Raw genomic sequence first — 21165 nt, 5'->3', positions numbered from 1 at the left:
ATTTATTTAATGGAAAACCAACAGAATATTTAACAAAAATAATATTATATAATAAAATTTTAAAAATATCATTCCAATTTGAGGTTTTCACTTAAGCTTAATTTAAAAAACTTAATTTTCTTTAAACCCAGGTAATATTTGGAAAAAACCTCTATTTAGAATGTTGTTTTTTTTTCAATTTTATTATATTATGTTATTTTTGTTAAATATTCTGCTAGTTTTCCATTAAATAAATAAATTAATAACTTGTTTTCTTTAAACCCAGGTAACATTTAGAAAAAACCTCTATTTGGAATGTTGTTTTTTTTTATTATATAATGTTATTTTTGTTAAATATTTTAAACAAAAATTAAAAATTAAATAACTTAATTTTCTTTGAACCCAAGTTACATTAAACGTAATTGATTTTTTTAAATTAAGGCCTAGTATCCGCCTCTGTAGTGCAATGATCAGCACGCTCGGCCACCGTACTGGAGGTCTCGGGTTCGATCCCTGGGGAGGGGGGGTCAAATAAATAAAAGGGATTTTTTCACTATATTTCACCCTAGAATTATTTTATTCACCTGAAGCGGAGGGCTGATCACCTTTCCTCCATATATTAACGATCAAGATAACGCTGCGTTTATATGATGCAGTGCCCTATGCACCAGTGGGGTGCGGATAAGGGTTTGAAAAAAGATTCGTTAAATAGCAACTTAATTTTCACCCAGGTAACATTTGACGTTATTGTTTATTTTTTTAAACACCGTTTTGTATTGATAAAATTAATTATTCTTCGAAATAAATATATGGTTATGAAAAGAAAAAAGGCATTGAAAAGCAAGGAGTTAAAAAATCTTTTTCCATTTAAAACCGGTTGGAAAAAAGTACGAACAATAAAAGTAGTCAAAGATTAAATTTTAGTTTTATTTTCCACATTTTATTAATTTTGCCACAAATGACATTTGGTTTAAGTGATCACTTTATACACTTGTGTAACGTTCACTACTTATTACATATTCATTTTGCTTTTTTATCTGAATCTATGTTATATTTTACTTAATTATTCCTTAGAAGACAAGAATTTAAATTGCGGACTGGTTATCTTAAAAATGCTGTGTTAAAAAAAACATTTGTGGTTCTCGAAACTAAGTCATATTTACATTAATAAACTAAAAAAGTGGTATTATACAAAAGTGTTTCATTTTTATATTAAAATGAAAAATATGATATATTTCGCATGAAAATAAAACTAGAGTTTGCTTGAAATGATAAATTACTTCAATTTGTTTCCGCTCGTATTTATGAAAGCAAAGTTTTTCCGCTTAAAAATAGAACAAGAAAAGAAAAAAGTCGAATATTTCTCTACATTCTCAGGACGGTGTTATTTGAGATAAACAATGTAATAAAATCTAAAACAAATAAAAATCAGTAATTGCGTAACCGCGTTAAGAGGTTAATGTCATTTTTATGTCTATCTGCAGGTCTTATCATAAATATATATTTCATCAACACTTTGAACCCCGTCGCAGAAAAATACGATTATTAAAATAACTTAAAAAATAGCATATAAAATGGATTATCAAGATTATTATTGATACCTTCACATAAATGAAGAGAAACTACTTTTCAATAGCAGAATAAGTATGTAAGATTCGAAAATTCCCAGAATTCGCAAATTCCCGAAAAATTAACAAAATTTAAGATACAGGAACACTCAAAATAAATTGACAATTATTTTAATTGTGTCTAAATATTAACGATAACTTATTAAACAGTTTTTAAAATTTAATATTCGCTAATCATTTAAAATATAAGGATCACAAACTTAACCATAACGTAGAGATCCAAAAAATAACTAGTAAAAGTCAAACTGCAACATTTGGAAAGAAAAGAAATTCATTAAAATAAAATGTAACAATAAACATACCATACAATTAAGAATATGAGAATGACTAAAGCCTACCCCATCCCCTATTGTCTATGTTCCCAATAATAATAAAAAATAGCTCCTACCCCTTCTACCTTCAACGTCCCAAATACATAACTAAAAATATAAATTAGCATCACATACGTTGTTAGAAAATGATGCGAAATGCATCAAAACACGTGTCACAATATTGTCACAGTATTTACTAGGTAAAACTTTAGTAAAAAAATAAACTTCAAACTTCTATGTATGAAACCAACTTTTTGTTTGTTATATTTGTAAAATAAATTAAAATAATATTCTTAATATTTAAAGCTTTATATAATGAAAAACCTTTGTTTTGACCACTTTTTTTATTATTAGTACACTTTAACCAACCGGTTTCGACAAGAACCTTGTCATCACCAGGTTCATGTCATAAATAATAATAAAAAGTGGTTAAAACAAAGTTGTTTAATTTTATAAAGTTCATAAAATGTGCCACAAAGTATCTGCGAAAAACATTCAAGAAATATTTAAAGCATTTACTTTGTAGTTAGTCATTTTTACGTATTTTTTTACACAAATTTTAACAATATTAGTATATAACCATTCACCGAGATTTTTATGTATACCGGTAGACATAAAAATCTCGGTGAGTGGTTATATACTATTATTATTAACATTTTTAGTAAAAAAATAAATAAGTAAATTAATATATATTGTCTAGCCCTCAATGTGTTAACACCTGTTGGAATATAAATCAAGTCCGGAATAGAATTGAAACAACATTGTTCTTTATTAAACTGTTTCCTCCGAATGATGTCTCTCTGGTTTCCCAATCACACATACGTAACTTATTATCATCTCCTATTAATAATTCTCTTTCTGAAATTGATTCAAGCACGTATTCATGAACTTGAATAACAAGATTACATAAAATTCCGTATTTCGTCTGCCAAATTTTGTGAAAAGCCTTTCACACAACGCAGTTATTCGTTAAGCCATATTAATGTTGTTTTTGGATGATTTATTTATAAATCAGTGCCATATAAAAACCGAGTCGTAAATTTTGACATTTTTGAAGAAAAAAAAACAGAGTCGCAAAATTGTAAAATGTATAGGGTTTGAAAATGTGTGATGAGATGCCTGAATTTATGAAGAATGAAAAGAGTCTGAAATAATTTAAAAACAAATGTTTGATTTCCTGTAAGAATATGTTTTGGCATGATTTATTTATAGGTCAGTACCTTCCATACAAAAACAGATTCGCAAAGTCCGCCATTAAAAAAAAAAACAGAGTAGCATAATTGTAAAATGTATAAGGGTTTGAAAATGTATGATGAGATGCCTGAATGTATGAAGAATGAAAAAAGTCTGAAAGAGTTTAAAAATAAATGTTTTGTTTACTGTAAGAAGATCTAAATACATATATGGATATACGATATATTGTACATATGATGTAAATTAAGTGTAAAAAATAGTTTGTATTAACTATAATATAAGCTAACTAAAGAAATAAAATAAAATTTGTGTCGGGTTGTGGTCCTGTGGTTAGTGTCGCGGACTCTTGAGTCAGAGTTTCTCGGTTCGAAATCATTCCACCACAATTTGATACCTATTATAATGAGCCGCTTAGGCTCACAGAAATAGTATGAAATTGGAGTATTTTTGTAAATAATAAAAACAAAAATACATATATTTTTTTAAAATAAATAAAAAATGTATTGGAGGTACAAACGAAACAATTTCTTTATACATATTTACAAAAATGTGAGTGTAAAAATGAAGATATTATCCTTTTGTATATTTTTTACATTTTAACATCTTAAAAAGAAGAAGAAGAAGAATATAGAAGTCTGGATAAATACTCTGTAAATACAGGGCTTATGACCTGTCATAGACTTATCACTTAACACCTAAAGCGCGATGGCCTCAAACAAAACGCGCCCAGCGGTGGTGGGTCTGATCTGACCCAGTACAGAAATCGCCTTTTAGGCGTTTTTCGTCGGGTTTTTATATTTTATATATTATTCAAAATAGCCTACATAGCAATAGGATAATGTGTCATAAGTTTTGTATGAGAATTTTCAAGTTTCTGATAGTTTTGAAATTAAATTATCCAAGCGCATCATTTTACATCCAAACGCGACCGCGCGCTGTGGCTCACTACCACAGACTAACTAATTTATATACTCACTACTACCGCGGAGCATGTCACACGCGCATGTAGCATGGTTGGCAATGAAGCAGTGATTGTAAACATTTTTATTTTTACTGAATTCAAATAATTTGTGTTTTTAATTTTATAACTATATTTTAAGTCAACATCATAACAGATAGATTTATTAACAAAATGCAACTAAGTAATTATCTTCAAATATAAAACGTGGCAGTTAGCTCCAAAAACCACAAAATGATTCTAGGATTTTGAGTTAATATTTAAAGATAAATTTTTGTCCATAATGCAATTAAAATTCATTTTAAATACAGTGAAAATATTTAAATTTTCATTGAAAAATATATACGGAATTGCCCAAAATGGTGTAAATATTCATTTAAAGTTCGCCATTTCTTACATAAACATTTTGCGGGTTTTAGAAATTATGAATACAATTTTGTACGAAACCAAATAAAACTAATTATTATAAAAATTTTATATACAAGTTCGTTAGACATAATAGGTATGATATTTAATTTTATTATTGACCAATAAATTATTACCAAAAAATAAGAGGACAGGGTGCACTGAAATCAGTTATAGCAAATAAAAACCTATCAGCGGAAGCTAAACTGGCAGTGCACAACGGAGTCCTGGTTCCAACTCTAATGTATGAAAGTGAAACATGGAGTTGGCAAAAGAAGGATGAAAGTAGACTGAATGCAGTCGAAATGCGATCTCTCAGAAGAATGTGTAACAAAACGATGTATGATAGATGTGCGAATAGTGAAATAAGGAAAGAATGCAAAGCTGAGATAAGCATTATCGATAAAATTAAGAAAGGTGTGTTGAGATGGTTTGGACATGTAGAACGAATGAGTGAGGAAAGAACGGTAAAACAAATTTATGAGGCGAATGTTAGCGGGAAAAGAAGCAGAGGAAGACCGAGAAAAACATGGCACGATCAGGTATGCCAAATACTTGAAAGTGGTCAGGTTAGGAGTCGTAACAATCGGCGGGTATGTATGAGGAGATGCATGAACGTGGAAGAGGCGAAGAATGTTTGCAAGGACAGAGTGGTGTGGCGCTCTATTCTCTCTGCCTACCCCTGCGGGGAAGCGGCGTGATGGTTAGTTAGTTAAATAAGAGGACAATCGGTACTTGTTGAAATCGATGTTTTTATCACTTACTGACATTTCTTATAAAACCACGTTTTCCGTTGCACTTTCAAATTCTGAATCTAAGGTTTTTGAATTCTAAATCACTGTCATCTGCACTATTCTCTCACTTTTCTTTCACTTTTAGAACTGTCCAAAAGTCGTTCAATCTCGTCATGAGATAATTATTTTTTTCCTGCCATTGTGGTAAAGTGTCGAAAAGATTTAAAAAAAATAAAACTAGAAATCGTTCAAATATAAAACAGTTTATTGTGAAGGTCTGTGTTTTGTAATATTAATATTTTTTAAATGTAAATTTACCTTATAGTCTATATATATATGACATTTAATCCGTCATACAAGTAAACAAATAATAATAATAATAACCATATCCGCTCCCTAGGTGGAGCATATGGAGTCCACAAACTGTCTCCAGGCTTTTCTGTCGGCTGCCAGCTCCCTTGCATCCTCCCAAGTCAGATCCGCGTCGCGAAGTTCTGACGAGAACTGCCGACGAATTGTCAGCAATGGTCGGAAACAATCGCCAAAGATTGACAATGTATGCTTTTGTTTTTGGGATTTCAAAATCACGGCAGACGGCACACTAACACATTGATAGCGAACAACTGACCTTACTCAATATGATTTTTGATATTTTATTTGTTCTTTTTTTTAAATAACTTATTTGAATCTGGTCCAATAATTTTCGTTTGTATCTCAATTTGTAGGTAATTTTTTGAAGAACGATTACACTCAAGGAAAACGACGTAAACAAATTACCTATTACGTAATCAATAATTTTCCGCGATGGTGGGTCTGACCAGACCCACCATCGCAGAGGAGGTGTTAACCAGCTTAGACACTCAACACTCCAAATGGTGTAAATAAAAAAAATGGTTAAACTATAAGTTACATAAAATATTTCAAATTATGTTTTAAGGCTTTTCCCAGTATTTGAAATTAATCCGGGACTCGGTTCTTGCACACAAATAAAAGGATCTTTGCTAAATAAAAGTGATCTTAATCCAACATCGATGTCTGTTGTGAACTCAGATGTACAGTGTCATGAGATTGATCAATATATCTAGGGTTTCAAAAAATGAATATAATGGTGAATGTTGAACGTGTGTAAAGTTAACCAGCCTATTACAGGTCATAGTCCCTGTAAATACCCCGACTTCTATTCGATATTCTTCTTCATCTATGTTGAGATGTTAAAATACGTTTATTATTTTAATATTCATAGCATTTACTTTGTGGTTTGTTATTTTTACAAAATGTTAGTAATATTGATATATAATCACTCACCGAGATTACAGCCTGCCGGATTTGATGCGGACCCGTCTCTTCGTCAGGACAATCACTACTCCAGCATGCGAACAACACTACACATCACTACGTATACTATAGCACTTCACTTTACACATTTGTAACTTTATAAAATATTAATCACACACGTTTTTGGTCGACCCGAGGACTAACATGCACTAAGGATTGCATAACAAACATGCACTAAAGGCTAAGATATTAGTGCATGTTAGACTTCACCTATATTCAAATAGAATAAGCTATATACATGATATAGATGTAGATGGTGCCTCAATCAGTGATATTTCTAAATCTATAAACTACGAACTACCAAAGCATTGCATATAGACAAGTATAAAAAACGCAATATGGATGTTCAATAATGGGCAGAATGGTGAACGTTACACAAGTGTATAAAGTGATCATTCAAGCCAGCCAAATGCCAGTTCGTAAGCCCTAGTTTGCTCAGACTTCCATTTTCCTATTATTTTTAACATCTCAACAGAGATGAAGAAGAATATACCATTCTGGGCATTTAAAGGGCTTACGACTGTCATCGGATTGTTTAAGTGATCACTTTACATACGTGTAACATTCACCAATTCTAACCATGATAGACAACCAAACTACTCAAATTCTTGGAAGTTCTATTTACATATCGCTCACTGCTTTCAAGAACGTCATAAATCAAAATACTTGATTTTTCAGGAGAACGTTTTTAAAGTTTAAAAATATAGTATAATGTATTACAAATAAATATCAAGCCGCTTATTGCACTTTTTACTGTGCAACAGATCTTTTTAGGTAAAACCTGAAGGTTTTTTCTCCATTTGAAAAATACTACTTTATTAAAAAAAAAAATTAAACAATACCTTTTCTTCAAAATGCAACAACAACACTTTCTGCCCTGTAGCGGGTGAGTATTAAGTTTAAAATATGCCTCTTTTGCCGGGAATATAGTACATTTTCTGGGCATTCCGAAAACATGCACAACTGAAAATTGACGATTTTTGATTTATGACGTTCTTGAAAGGAGTGAGCGATATATGATCCAATTTCGAAACATTGTTCTTGAATCACTAGAATTTCACTAGAGACATCTATTGATGAGATCAAAAGAAGCTTTTAATGAGCAGAATTTTTTTAAACTTCCATCTTCCTTCATAGAAAAACAATAGCTGTTCCATTGCAAGTTAAGACACCTATAACTTTTTAAATATTTAACGTAGTTATTTTAATTACAACATTTTGAGTGTGTCCAAACACTTGTTCACAAAATCTGGATTATCTCCAATTACAGGAGTTATTTTCATATTATTTTTTGACATCTCATCAAAGATGAAGATGAGCAAGTATTTGGACACACTCAAAATATTGTAAATAAATTATCTGGTCAAATTATAAGCTTAAAAAAATAATAAAAATGAAAATGGTATTTTCTGGCGTTTCTTATGTGTGTGATTATAATCCAGGATTCGAACCTCACATACTAATATAAGAGTTTCTGCTTAATAAAAAAGCTTCTTTACATCTCACCAATAGATGTCTCTAGTGAAGTCCTAGTGATTCAAGAACAAGGTTTCCAAATTGGTTCATATATATAGAACTTCCAAGAATTTGAGTAGTGTGGTTGTCAATAATGGGTAGAATTGGTGAATGTTACACGTGTGTAAAGTGGCCACTTAAACCAGCCGATGACAGTCGTCAGCCCCGTAAATGCCCAGACTTCCATATTCTTCTTCATCTTTGATGAGATGTCAAAAAAAAAAGTTATTTTGTATATTATCTTGTATATTATCTTATAATCATCTTGTATATTAATATTTAGAAAATTTCATTGGGTATTTCAACATTTTTCATATAATTCGACCATTAAAACTTCCATCAACGTCCCAAGAAACGTTATGAGCTCTCTAACTCTGAGTTATTTTATCTCAAATGATCTTAAGTATATTTTATTGAAGCCATAATACTAGAAGCGTTAGAAAAATTCGTTGACATGACAGCTATATGGCATTTGAGGGTTGTATATTTTAATTCATGTATTGTAAGTTTTTTTCGTTATATTTCTTCCTAAATGTTGGGAAAAAAATGTCATTCGATATTCGTATATTTATTCCATGTATCAAAATTGATTTCAATGAGTTATGAAATATATTTGATGCATATAGATATCACAAAACACAGATATTTTCTTAGTACCTAACCTGAAAACGTAGATAAAGAAAACATTTTACAAAAATTGGTAATTATTTCAACGAGTTATGAAACTTATAGCGCATATTCAGGTCGAACCGCAAAGATAATTATTTTGTAGCTAACACGAAAACATGGATTTTCAAAATATTTCTTTAAAATTTAGTAATAATTTTAATGAGTTGTGATAAATATTTAAAGTAGTGATGGGATTCGAAATTTCCAAGAACCGGTTCGCTCTTTAGGTACTACATCTACCCCCCCCCTATAAAAAACTAGTTTTTACATTTCGTTGTCGTACAGGAGAAAGTGACTAACAACCAAAACGTAAAATGTTCAGGGGGTCATTTAAGTCACTTTTGCTTGGCAAGAAAATAAACACCAGCAGCAGTTAAGTCATTTTTAACAAATCAATATACTATACTTCCAAGTTTAAAATCCTTTGGGATTTTTTTCATGCCAATATTAAGCTAGTAAGATATCAAATAGTCAATGATCACGTTTTGGCAAAAAAATGCACTTGGTCACTTTCTCCTGTATGACTACGATTTATTCATTTGTTTTTTTTTTCATTCTGCACATGAACAGAACATTCACATAACAACTGATAATGCTCCGATGATCTCAATCGGAAAATTGAGTGACAACAATGGGTTAAGGACCGGTTCGGCGAACTCTAAAATTTTAGGCACCGGTTCTAGCGAAACGGTGCGAACCGGCTGAATCCCACCACTGATTTAAGGCACATGAATATCGTAATATAAAGATATATTATTAGTAGCCGACTCAAAAATATTTTTTTTAAAGTATTTCACATAAAATGGTAATGTTTTTAATTAGTTATGAAATATTTGACGCATATAGAGATCAAAAAATTCTTAGTAGCCAACCCCAAGACATTAAAAAAATGTATTTTGTAATAAATCAGTTAAATAGTCTAAAATGTCTTTGAAAACAAAAACATTTAATATTATGGAAATAGTTATTATAACCTGCCTCCGTAGTGTAATGGTCAGCACGCTCGGCTACCATTCTGGAAGTCCCGGGTTCAATTCCCAGGGGGGATCAAATAAATAAAAGTGATTTCTTCACTATAATATTTATTCAATATTACCCTGGACTGGTACCTGAAGCGGAGGGCTAATCACCTTTCCTTCATGAGTGAACGATCAAGATAACACTGTGTTTATATAATGCAGTGCCTAATGCGCCATCGGGTGCGGATAAGGGTTAGAAGAAGAAGAAGTTATATAATAATAATAATAATAATAATAATAATAATACATTTGGAAAGGCAGATAGGCGCCGTGTCGTAGTTGGGTAGACGCTCGACTTCGAAACTGACGTCGCGGGTTCGATTCCCGCCAATAGCAAAATAAGTTTGAGAAATAATTATTTTCAACTTTAAGGCTTTGCGGGTTATTCTTTTGTAAACAAAATTATAATTTATAAAGCATCATTTTTGCGATATACTGCTACTTCAAGGGCGCTTCATAGCAAAACTATATTTTTTTTACTTTAACTAAGGCTAATAAAAAAATTAGTATGGAAAATATGTATTGAAAAAATAAAAACAATGCTTCAGATTAAATTATTTCTTTCTCGAGCGAGTTATCGTATAATATTAGAAAAATAATCAAAATATAATTAAACAAAATTAAATATGCTTACGCCTGAAAAATTTCAACAATTTTCAGAATTAGCCAAGTTGCAAACCAAATAAATGCAGTCTATATGTGAAATCGTAAAAATTCGTGAAAGCTGTCCAATACGCCTTTATTTTCCCTCAATAGATGGCGTTCGTTGGTGGATTTAGAAAAGTTTTTCTGCTTTATTATTATTTTACCATCTATTTAAATGACTAATAAATTACACACATTCGTCAATAAATTATTAAATATTTTTTTAAAAGGACTTTGTATGCATAAGATAATTTGAAAATTTACCTTTAAAATAAATCAGTCAATCATGTTTTTTCAGTTTGTATTAAATTTATAAGATTTTGATGAAAACATATGTAATTAATGTGTAATTTATATGTGTAATTAAAACTTTTGAAAAATGTTAAAATTATTACATCAAATGTATTTAAAAAAACCTTTTCCGTACCTGGTGGTGCATAAGGCACTGCAAACGCAGTGTTATCTTGATCGTTAATACATGAAGGAAAGGTGATCAGACCTCTGCTTCAGGCACCAGTCCAGGGTAATATTGAATAAATATTAAAAATCACTTACATTTATTTACCCCCCCCCCCTGGGAATCGAAACCGGAATCTCCTGTACGGTAGCCCAGCGTGCTGATCATTACACTACGGATGCGTACATATAAAAAATATAAGATTAAAAAAAAACATTTATGATATTCTTCGAAAAATGACAACATTTTATCATTATTTTATCATAATTTTTTTATATTTATTTTTAATTATTTTTTGTTTCCTTATTACTTAAGTTTTATTATTTTTCACACGAGGTTAAGTTTATGTACATTTTATTACTTCTGATTTGTATTTTGAAATGAACAAATTTTAAAATTATGTGAACTCACAATTTGTAAACACCCCCGTGCCCGCCGCCGTAGTGTGATGGTCAGCACGCTCGGCTACCGTTCTGGAGGTCCCGGGTTCGATTCCTAAGGGGGGGTTACATAATTATAAGTTATTTTTTCACTCTGATATTTATTTTATATTACCCTGGACTGGTACCTGAAGCGGGGGGCTGATCACCTTTCCTTCGTATTTTAACGATCAAGATAAAACTGCGTTTATATGATGCAGTGCCCTATGCACCACTGGGTTGCGGATAAGGGTTTTAAGAAGAAATTCTGTAATTGTAAAACAACATTACCTGATATTTTTAGTTCTACAATATTTTTTGTGAAAATAAACACGAATTTGAATTGCCTTACATTTTGATCAAAACCGCATTTGTAAACTTGTAAAATATGCAAACTAAAAAATTGTTGAGGAAACATCATTAAAATATAAATGAGAAAAATGCATATTAATTAAAATTCTTATACAAAATACGCTAGCCTAATATTTTGAGTTTTATTTCCTACTTAGTGGTTTACCCTTACATCGAAACCGCATTTGAAAACGTGTAAAATTTTTAATCTGAAAAATTGCACAATAACTTTAAAAATAGGAAACACATGAGAATAAAATGTAATATTATTATATATAATAATAAAAATACACTTGGGTAATTTTTTATGCGACAGATACGTTCCACGGGGAGTTGCATAAAAAAATTCGCATTAAAAAGACTTTAACTACATACAAAACTAGGGGATGGATGCCATTATTTTAAATAAACGTATAACTTCAAATCAATATGATAGAATGTACCAAAAATCACATAAAAAGTTTATAAAAAAAAAAACAAAAACACATTATATAATAGGTCATATATAACGTATCTACGGTTTTTGCCATTAGGTGATGTTAAAGCCCATATCGTAGTCGTACAGGTGAAAGTAACCAACTAACAAAACGTAAAATATTCACGAGGGCCATTTTAGTCACTTTTGCTTGGCAAGAAAATAAACACCAATGCAGTTAGTCATTTTTAACAAGTCAATATATATATACTTCCAAGTTTAAAATCCTTTAAGATTTTTTCAGGGCAATATTAAGCTAGTAAGATATCAAATAATCAATGATCACGTTTTTGTTAAACAATGCACTTGGTCACTTTCTCCTGTATGACTACGATATATCAGACAAAACTCACCTGATTGTTTCAAATGAACATGTGCTTAAAAGGAGACATTAGTTTACATTTCTTGATAAAACTGATTTTTAAACCATTGCTTTTGTAAAAAGTTATATTGTTTTGAAAATGAATTGAATATCTGAAGAAATACGCTTTGTGATGTTTTTTTACTGTTAAAAGGTAAAAACGTTGCAATAATTGAAGAAAATTTTATGAAGTGTAGGGTGATAATGCTTTGAGTAAACGAAGGACCTAATATATTATAGTGGCTAAATTAAGCTTGTCGTGTTGGGTGAAAGAAACCCTATTTTCACCTTAGATTGTAAAGTTTTGTGTAAAATTTTTAAACTGAAAAACTTAAAAAAGGAAACACATGATAATAAAATGTAATAATATATAATAATGAAAATACACTTAAATCTCTTTTTGTGCGATAGATACGTTCCACGAGGAGTCGCATAAAAAATCGTATTAAAAAAAACACTTGAACTACCCACAAAAATAAGGGATAAGTTCCATTACATTTGAAAATCGCATAACTTCAAAATCGCAAAAAATAACAGACCCAAGTGTATAATATGAAAGAAAAAAATAAAAATATGATTTGAAAAAACGATTTGATTACAAAACTGAAAAATTAAAAATAAATTAAAATCACTTACATTTTTCTTTCAGTTTGGACTCGATTTGATTTAGTCTGGGCCACGAACTTCGCACTTGGTACATTGAGTCAACCTTTTCTTCGTCTCTGCGAATACATCTCATACGTCAGACAACAGTTTACTTGGAAGGTAAGTGCATTATTCTTGACATCAAAAAATAATTAATCAAGTATTTCAAAAAGTGTCGTAATCATCGGTAGGAATACATTATCGATACAATTAAGAAAGATGTGTTAAGATGGTTTGGAGATGTGGAACGAATGAGTGAGGAAAGAACGGTAAAACGTATTTATGAGGCGAATGTAGTTGGAAATAGAAGTAGAAGAAGACTTCAACGTGGTCAGTCGTCAATACCTGAAAGGGTCGATTATGCGTTATGGTGAAATAAGGAAAGAATGCAAAGCTTAGATAAGCATTACCGATAAAATTAAGAAAGGTGTGTCGATATGGTTTGAATATGTGGAAGCAATGGGTGGGGAAAGAACGGTGAAAAAAAATATGAGAATAATTTAGTTGACAACAGGCACAGAAGAAAACCGAGGAAAAGTTGGCATGATAAAGTATTTCGTTGGTTATGGTCAGGTGAGGAGTCGGAATAATCGGCGAATATGCACTGTCGTTAAAATTAAGAAAGGTGTGTTGAGATGGTTTGGAGATGTGGAACGAATGAGTGAGGAAAGAACGGTAAAACATTTTTACGAGGCGAGTGTAGTTGGAAACATAAGTAGAAGAAGACGTCAAAGTGGTCAGTCGTTAATAATTGAAAGGGTCGATTATGCGTTATGGTGAAATAAGGAAAGAATTCAGGGCTTAGATAAGGATTGTTTTGGTTGGTTGGATGATATTGCTTTTTAGCAATAAGCCCGCTTGTACAAAAATGTACTTATTTGTTTTATGTACATGAAGTTTATATTAATAAATAAAAAAATTCTCAATAAAATTAAGGAAAGTTTGTCGATATGGTTTGAATATGTGAAAGAAATGGGTGAGGAAATAACAGTAAAACAAATGTATGAGGCTAATTTAGTTGATAACAGGAGCAGAGGGTGAACGAGGAAAACTTGGCGTGGTCAAGTATTTCATTGGGTATGGTCAGGTCAGGAGTCAGAATAATCGGCGAATATGCATCATCCAAAAAATTAAGAGAGATATATTGAGGTGGTTTGGACACGTGGAACGCATTAGTGAAGAGAGAACGGTAAAACAAATTTATGTGGAGAATTTAGTTAAAAATAGGAGTAGTAGAAGACCAAGGAAAACTTGACAAGAAAAAGTATTTCAAATACTTGAAAGTGGTTAGTCATTAACACTTGAAAGAGTCTGAATGATCGCCGGGCATGATAGATAAAATTAAGAAAACTAATGGTTTGGACATGTTACATTAATTTATGTGGCGAAAATAGTTCAAAATGGGAGTAGTAGAAGACCGAGGAAAACTTGACAAGATCAAGTATTTAAAATACTTGAGCGCGGTCAGGTCAAAAGTCGGAATAATCGACACGTATGTATGAGGAGATGCATGAACGTGGATGAGGCAATAATGTTTTCAAAGACAGATTGGTATGGCAATCTATCCTTTCTGCCTGCCCCTGCGAGAAAGTGACATGATGGTTTGTTAGTAAAAATAAAATATCAATTTAAAAAGCACGCTTAATATGTAATATCTTGTATGTATACGAGTATGTTGAAGAAACTGTCGTTTTTTAATGACACGTAGAAAAAAATCAAAGTTGCTATAAGGTAGCTTCTTTTCTATAATTTTTAAGTAAACGTTGAATCCTTGTATCTTTAATTGCTTACAATTGAAATAGCAGGTCATTAAAAATTACTAAAAAATTATTCTTACTTCGTATTATTGCGCCATTCTTCGCTGAAGATTGGAAATCCGTCTTCAACCGCTCTGAACAAGGACCAGTAGAAATGTAGAACCACCCTCTCGAGTTGTCGCCCAGGATATGAATCTCCTTCCTATACTGCGTTCGCTTGTATAAGGATTATTTAATTTACAATATGTGGTGTAATATTACCCCTCCCTTATAATGCAAATACATATCATCATACCTAAGTATATGTTTGTTAGATCGCAGTGTAGAAGGGAAGACGCTACACAGCGAAACTGGCATCGCGGGTTCAGTTCTCGGCATAAAAAATTAATGTATTAATATCATCATTTCGCTCACTCCTTTCAAGAATGTCATAAATAAAAAAAACTTGATTTTTCAGGATAACGTTTTTAATGTTTAAAAATATAGCATAATGTATTAAAAATAAATACCAAGACACTTATTGAACTTTTTACTGTGCAACAGATCTAAACCTGAAGGTTTTTTCTCCATTTTGAAAATATTTAGTATATTTAAAAAAAAATAATTAAACAATACCTTTTCTTCAAAATGCAAAAACAACACTTCATGCCCTGTAACGGGTAAATATTAAGTTAAAAATATGCCTCTTTTTCAGGGATATAGTACATTTTCTGGACATTCCGAAAACATGCACAACTGAAAATTGTCGATTTTTTATTTATGACGTTCTTGAAAGGAGTGAGCGATTTGTTACACATAATTTCAAATTACAATTTTGTGCCCGCATTGAATTTTCCAGTGCCGAGGGCACATTGTACAATATTTATTAATTAAATGATTTGAAAGAAATTTTAATGTGATATGCAATCGAATACGATATAGCCGAATGAGTAAATATTGCAGTGTAAAATCACTAATATTTATTTTCACACCCCCCTGGGAATCGAACCCGAGACCTCCGGACCTCAATTACACCACGAAGGCTGACAAAATATAATTAAGTAATGTTTATATTAATAAATAAACTCAATAATTGGTCTTACACAAATGTTTAATTTTTTCATGCATATGTGTGAATGTGTACACCAAAAATATAATACACAACTATAGCGTCGTGTGTTATCTCTCAGAAAAATGTGTGTATCTATTAAGTGGTTCCGACGGTCCTAATGACACAAGTGTCGAAAGCAGTTGTCGCATGTCGAACTTGTCACCATATATCTATTTTGATTTTCCAAGGTTTGGGAAAATTTCACAAAATTTGGTACAAGGTGGTTCGAAACAGTTTTTTTAAACAACAACAAAAACATAAAATGTCTACGATATTTAAATTTTTAAAAGCTTCATGTATATAAATATATATATATATATATATATATATATATATATATATATATATATATATATATATATATATATATATATTTATTTAAATCTTGAAACTAATAAATAAAAATATATACTTAATTAATATAAAAAAAAACATGTATGATATTTATGGATATTAATTTATTTATTAAGAAAATTAATTTTAAACTTAAAAAAAAAGAGGTATCAACTTATGATTGAGTGGGCTCGAACCCGAAAACTCTGAATCGAGAGTCCGTGACACTGACCACGGGACCATCCAAACCGATTTACATATAAGGGTGATAAAAAAATCTAAAGATTACCCGCCAAAATAGAAAAACAATACTAAGCTAAACAAGCAGTACACAACGGAGTCCTAGTAGTAGCATGGAGTTGGCAAAAGATAGATGAAAGTTGACTGAATGATGAAATACGATCTCTCTGACGAATGTGCGGTAAAATGAAGTATGATAGATGTTCGGATGGTAAAATACGTAAAGAATGAAAGAATGACATAAGCATTATCGATAAAGCTAAGAAAGATGTACTAAGATGGTTTAGACATGTGGAACGAATGAGTGAGGAAAGAACGGTAAAACAAATTTTTGGGGTGAATAGAATTGGAAATAGGCGCAGAGAAACACCGAGGAATACTTGGCGTGATCAAGTATTTCATATACCTACTTGAGCGGGGTCAGATCAGGAGTTTGAATAATCGGCGGGTATGGATGACGAGATGCATGAATAAAGAAGAGGCGAATAATGTTTTTAAAGACAGATTGGTGTTGCGTTTTATTATCACTGCCTACCCCTGCGGAAAATGACGTGAAGATTTATTTTATTCATTAATTTTATGAGTGATGAGTGAGTTTATTTCATCCGCCTCCGTAGTGTAATGGTCAGCACGCTCGGCTACCGTTCTGGAGGTCCCGGGTTCGATTCCCAGGGGGGGTCAAATAAATATAAGTGATTTCACTGTAATATTTAATCAATATTACCCCGGACTGGTACCTTAAGCGGAGGGCTGATCACCTTTCCTTCATGTGTAAACGATCAAGATAACTCTGCGTTTATATGACGCAGTGCCCTATGCACCATTGTGGTACGGATAAGGGTTTTATTATTATTTATTATATTTTTATGAGTAATATTGGAATTTTCAAAAAAGCTGTTCGTAAGTTGGCAATAAATTTCGTCACGTGGGTTATGCACTTATTTTAATGTTGGCAATGCCGCAGTTGAAATTAAAAAAAAAACACATGTCAAAATATATTATTGTTGTCTTTACTTCCCAACTCTCCCTTCTATCTTCCGTATTCATTACACAACACGTGGTAATCCAAATACGGACGTGGTGAAACATGATCGTGAGTTTAATTTTTAATTATTTTAAGTAATTGTCAAGCTTTACTTAACTTATTTCGATTCATTACGATAAACAGTGATTTGAAACGAGGATAATATAATAATTCAGCGCGTATTCAAGTTATTTTGTGTGTAGTGAAAATTTTACAATGCTGAAATTCGGGGTCGCTGAAACATTCAGGTAAGAAATTAATTATTGATTGCCATATGTATTTTTAAACCCTTATCCACACCCGGTGGTGCATAAAGCATTGCATTATAAAAACGCACTGTTATCTTGATAGTAAACACGTGAAGGAAAGGCGATCAGCCTTCCGCTTCAGGTACCAGTCAAGGGTGATATTGAATAAATATTAGAGTGAAAAATCACTTTATTTTTATTTTGACAACCCTTGGGAATCGAACGCGGGACTTTCAGTACGGTAGCCGAGCGTGCTGATCATTATAGTTACAAGGGGAAGAAAGAAAATGCAATGCCACGCCAATTTGTGATTGCATACAAACGATGCAATAGTTTGATTTTATTTAGTTGGAAGATATTGCTTCATAGCAATTATCCCTCAAATGTGTATTTAACATGTACAAGAAGTTTGATAAATGAATATTTAACAGACGACTCGTGGGAATCGAACCTGGGTCTTCCAGCACGGTAGCCGAGCGTGCTGACCATTATGGTTACCAGGGGAAGATGGAGAATACAACGCCACGCCAATTTGTGATTCCATACAAATGATGCAATAGTCTGATATTGTTTAGTTGGAAGATATTGCTTGTTAGCAATAAGCCTGTTAATGTATTACATATAATGTACAAGAAATTTGAAACATAAACATTTAACAGTTTTGCCAATAATTTTGTATGTATAACGTGATTTTTTTAATTTTTTTATTATTTTAAAACATATTACATACACAATTCACTTTTATAATATTCCCGATAAGTAATTTGTATAAGGTGCTCATTTTAGGACATGGGATAGGGGTTAACAATATTGTATCTCTACATGAGAGAGTAGGCTATTATCCTTGGATCTACCCGACCAAGTTTCTCCAGGATATGCTTGGCTACAATAGTTTAGAGACTAGAAGGAATGTGTGTTTGATTACGCATTTTTATCGATTGTTGCGCGGTATGATCGATAATCCTGAAATTATCCGGAACATTGGTCTGTATGTTCCCGATAGTTACCTCAGACAGTGTCGACGTAGACTGTTTAACATTCCTACATACAGGACCAACCTGCCGATGGTTATGCCTGTAGGAAGAGCTACCGCTATGTTGAACAATATCTCATTGGATATTGATCTGTTCCGTGTATCTGAAGGAGTTTTCCGAAGCGATATTCTTCTACACCTTTAGCAATAGTTCTTGCATATTTTTGATTTTAATATATACCTACGCTTTCATTTTTTTAATTTGTTATGTATATCATAGTCATACAGGAGAAAGTGACCAAGTGCATTTTTTACAAAAACGTAATCATTGACTATTTGATATCTTACTAGCTTAATATTGCCCTGAAAAAATCCCAAAGTATTTTAAACATGGAAGTATAATATATAAACTTGTTAAAAGTGACTAACTGTATTGATGGTTACTTTCTTGCCAAGAAAAAGTGACTTAAATGGCCCTCCTGAACATTTTACGTTTTGTTAGTTGGTCATTTTCTCCTGTACGACTACGATATGTTAATTGAAAATAAATAAATTGAAATTGAAATCATTTTTTGACATCTCATCAAAGATGAAGAAGAATATTAAAGTCTGGGCATTTACGGGGCTGACGACCGTCATAGGCTGGTTTAAGTGATCACTTTACACACGTGTACATTCACCAATTCTACCCATTATTGACAATAATGATATATTTATAATAAAAATGAAATTTAAATTGACTGTAACACAAATAAGAAATGAACAAATTCAACATTTTAACATGAAAAAAAGTATCAAATCGATGCTTTCTCAGTCAAATATCGTTGTTATATATTATAATCTATATTTTTTTAAATTTAACAAATTAAATACAATAATTCATATTATAAATCCTCTTCTTAACGTGTCGTATTGGTCACCCCGACGTTGACCGTCACTTGTAAAGTGCCCTATTTTGGGCAGTCCGAAATACCTCCTCGACATTCTGTACTCCTGTCAATTCGTGTATATTATGGAGCCAGGAGATGCGCTTTCTTCCGGCATCTCTTGGACCATCGATCTTACCCTTCATAATCAGTTTCAGTAGCTTGTTCTTTCCTCTATAGAAATAAAAAAATACTCGTATGAACAAAATTGTCAATTTACAACATTTTGAGTGTGTCCACAAATCACATGTTCACAAATCTGAATAAAATTATGAATCTTATGAGTTATTTTTAATTTTATTTTTTGACATCTCAACATAAATGAAGAAGAATATGGAAGTCTGGGCAATTCCATATTTTTGTTCATGTTTGATGAGATGTCAAAAAATAATATGAATAACTCCTGTAATTGGAGATAATCCAGATTTTGTGAAGTATTTGGACACACTCAAAATGTTGTAAATAAATTATCTAGTCAAATTATAAGCTTAAATAATAAAAATGAAAATTATGTTTTCTGGCGTTTTCTCATGCATGTGATTATAATCCAGGATTCGGACCTCACATACTGATATATGGGTTTCTGCTCAGTAAAAAACTTCTTTTCATCTCACCAATAGATGTCTCTAGTGAAGTTCTAGTGATTTAAGAACAATATTTCAAAATTGGTTCATAAATATAGAACTTTCAAGAATTTGAGTAGTGTGGTTGTCAATAACGGGTAGAATTGGCGAATGATACACGTGTGTAAAGTGATCACTTGAACCAGCCTATTACGGTCATCAGCCCCGTAAATGCTCAGACTTCCATATTCTTCTTCATCTTTGATGAGATGTCAAAAAATAATATGAAAATTGTCAATGTATAAAAATCGTTAATCTCCCAATATATTCTCTCCCATATTCACGAATCGTTTTGAATTTTCTTAATTTGCATAGATCATGTTTAATTTTATTACGTAGACGAAATCTTTCTTAATCTTCCTATAGCGTGATCTCGGGTGAACGCGTGTTGACCGTTCAAAGCAAAGAGACTTATTTTTGGACGCCAAATAAAAATAAGATATGGCGGGTCGGAGGGAAAACTTCACTGAAAAGCGTCCTGACGTCTCACAGATGCGCCATCTTAAACATATTTGTGACAAAGACAGTGTTAACACTCTTTATAATCATGAAAACATGAACATTTTAAGTTAAAACGTAACGAAATCAGTGAAATAATATGTGGTTAAAAGAAAGTGACGCGCGAAATACTCGGTTCGCTTTTGTTTACATTTCGAATCGTTCTTTTTGACGTTATTTAAGTATCGTTCTAGAACGTTCCATAGACGTTATTTTTTTAACGCGGGAATATTATTGTTATGTGAATAAGTTCCATCTTTTTTCGAAGTATTTGTTGCTTTAAAACCAGTGTTAACGAGAGTTTTTGGTTTGGTTCGTATTGAGGTTATGTTCGGTTCGTCCGTGTACCGCGG

The 21165-nt window shown here is 31.7% G+C and overlaps 1 protein-coding gene across 4 annotated transcripts in view; it reads left to right on the top strand.

The window, feature by feature from the left end:
* cher (filamin A protein cher) overlaps positions 1–21165 on the top strand; it is a 106700-nt gene that overhangs the window by 16868 nt on the left and 68667 nt on the right. For 2 of the 4 annotated variants that reach the window (XR_015838254.1, XM_088267333.1), the window contains exon 2: positions 13105–13220. The gene's annotated coding sequence lies outside the window, so the exon portion shown is untranslated. Of the gene's footprint in view, positions 1–13104; positions 13221–20819; positions 21125–21165 lie in introns of those variants that run through there. The other 2 variants (XM_088267332.1, XM_088267331.1) reach the window with 2 other exon arrangements.

Source organism: Brachycentrus maculatus, unplaced genomic scaffold, assembly GCF_059751285.1.
Source record: "Brachycentrus maculatus isolate JH-2025_06_01 unplaced genomic scaffold, ASM5975128v1 h1tg000293l, whole genome shotgun sequence".
NCBI lineage: Eukaryota > Metazoa > Arthropoda > Insecta > Trichoptera > Brachycentridae > Brachycentrus > Brachycentrus maculatus.
Note: the sequence above shows the minus strand (reverse complement) of the source record. Positions and strands in the feature narration are given on the sequence as shown.